Genomic DNA, 2,500 nt, shown 5'->3' with positions numbered 1-2,500 from the left:
TTATATTCCCCTGGTTTTGTCCCTTCGCCCTACTCCCTGTTGGCCTCCCAATTCCTGAAGTGATTCTTTTGTTTGACTTTGGTGCTCACTGGGAGAGAAATGTTTGTGGTTGAATTGGGGTAATTTAAATGTTTGTTATTTCAGTGCCTCCGTGGCCCAAACATGCCAGCCGGGGGTGAGTGCACGGATCTCCTCCTGAGTACTTTTGATTGTGCCGTGTTGTTCCTTTTTTTTTCCTGCTGGTGTTCCTTCTTGGAGATTGCGTGGGTCTGGGATCTTAGCTTAAGACATAATGTACTTGATCGACCAGCGACCCTGCTCGTGGAAGCGTGGGTCTGGGATCTTAGGTAGGGTTCGGTGCCCCTTGATCTACCAACAACCCCGCTTATTGATGAAGTTCGGGTCTGTGGTCTATTGGTGAACCCTTTGGTCCAGATGGGACATAATGTCTTTGATCGACCAGCGACCCTGCTCGTGGAAGCGTGGGTCTGGGATCCTAGGTCGGGCTAGGTGCCCGTGATCAACCAACAACCCCGCTTATTGATGAAGTTCGGGTCTGGGATCTATTGGTGAACTCTTTGTTCCAGATCTACCAACAACCCGTTGCGGTGATGAAGGAACGTGGCACTTGATGTTTTCTGTGTCGAGAATTATGCCATGGTGCGTGTCCATGTAATTTCGTGCAGTGATTGCCCCTCCCAACGACGAAATTGGGCCACGGAGGGGATTTACTTACTTAAGTTTGTTGTGAGAACTTCTCCTTAATTTCCATTTTTTTTCCTGACTCATACTTTGATTTTTCCAGTCCCAGTGAGCTCCGATGTATTATTATGCTCGTAAGATTTTTTCGTTTATATTCTGAACTATTTCCTCTATCACTGCAATGCTTTCTTCGTCCCCAATAATCTCCAGTTTGGAGTTAGACGGTTTGGTGTATTTTTGTTTCAATGTTTGAATTTCCTTGGCTGTTAATTTGCATGAGTCTAAGTAGTGGTCGAATGATGGTGCTTCAACTCCGCACACGCATTGCTCATGGTCCGTTATGGCAAATCGCTTGAAATAAAAAGGGAAACGGCCATGTCCTGTAACTGCCTGAACTAACCAGTAGTTCGGTGGGAAAGATGTTGGGATGAGTTTTGTGTTCTTTATCCATTGGTAAGTGTATGAATCTTTGCCTTGCAGATTCCAGTATTTATTCCATTCAAGCACGCCTTGTTTTCGAAGTTCATTTTTGATGAACGATATTGATATTGGAACTGAGTATTCTTCGCCCTCTTTGGTCGCCTCCTTAGCCAATTGGTCGGCAAGCTCGTTACCTGTAGTTCCCATATGTGCCGGCGTATATACAAGTCTTACCTTAATATTTTTTAATTGGTTTAGTTGTAGTCGAATTTTATGAACGAATGGGTTCGTGTTATTTGGGTTTTTGAGAGCTTCTAGTGTTGATAAACTGTCTGTTACTATCTGGTATGTATTAGTTTGGCTCATTGTGCCCATTTCTTTTATGGCTTCATAGATAGCTACTGTCTCAGCTTCGAAATTGTTTGAGTGTTCTGGAAGTTTCATTTGTTTGTATTTTATTGCTCTGCCAAACTTGTCTATGATGACGAAGGCTGCGCCAATTTTGTTTCCCATAGCCGATCCGTCGGTATAAAAGCTGTAATCGGTTGCCTCGATTGAATTTGAGTAGTCATATTTTCTCTTTTTTGCTGGGTGTGTTTGGGATGGCCGAATCTTGGTTGCGATATCTTCTTTCCCGAAAGCCTGACCATTAAACACGAATTTTCCGTCTCCATGAATTATGTTAAAAATTGTGTTTTCTCGTTCTATTGTTATGTGTACCGGGGGAATGTAGATAGGGACAGTGGGAATCTCGTTAATCCATTCATGCGCGTCACTAATTAGATGACGAGGCATTTGGCTATTTTTTTTTTTTTTTTTTTTTTTTTTTTTTTTTTTTCCAGATACCACAATCCACCCACTTGGAGATTAACTTGAGGGTTGCCTGCCGTCCTACGATAGGCGTCTCCTCCTCCAATACTGGTAGAGATGCAGGATCAAAGAAAACTTGTCCTCTGAAAGGCAGAGGGACCAAAAGAACGCACCCCGACTTGTGGTGCTGGGACCTTGATTAGCCCTGGGAGCCCACTCCCCGACGAACGACCGCTGTCGACATTTGGTGCATTTTAAATGCCGCCAGCCCCCCTTGTAGGCACCTTATCGTCATCATTTTGAAGTCATTCCTTGTCAATCCCACCTCCTGCAGAGTCCTCACAGATTCACCCGCCCATGTTCCTCTATATGACAGGGTGACACTTGAGACGGTAGGCGTAGGTGAGACTTGGAAAAGCAGATCAGGGATTTTGTATTTATCGCATTTGTGGTGATGAGCCTCCGTAAGTTCAACTCGCGTGCTCACCACCTGCACATCCAGGATATGGGATTTCTCCCGCTTTATGATGACAAGATCCGGGATCTTCGTACCCTGTGATGTTTTGAA

At 44.5% G+C, this 2,500-nt stretch overlaps 1 pseudogene; it reads right to left on the bottom strand.

Moving 5' to 3' along the window:
* Nucleotides 1-2,500, bottom strand: part of LOC142792317 (large subunit ribosomal RNA) — an 8,082-nt pseudogene that overhangs the window by 2,310 nt on the left and 3,272 nt on the right.

This window comes from Rhipicephalus microplus, unplaced genomic scaffold (genome assembly GCF_043290135.1).
Source record: "Rhipicephalus microplus isolate Deutch F79 unplaced genomic scaffold, USDA_Rmic scaffold_211, whole genome shotgun sequence".
Taxonomy (NCBI): domain Eukaryota; kingdom Metazoa; phylum Arthropoda; class Arachnida; order Ixodida; family Ixodidae; genus Rhipicephalus; species Rhipicephalus microplus.
The sequence above is the reverse complement of the archived record's forward strand: the minus strand, read 5'-3'. Positions and strand labels throughout refer to the sequence as shown.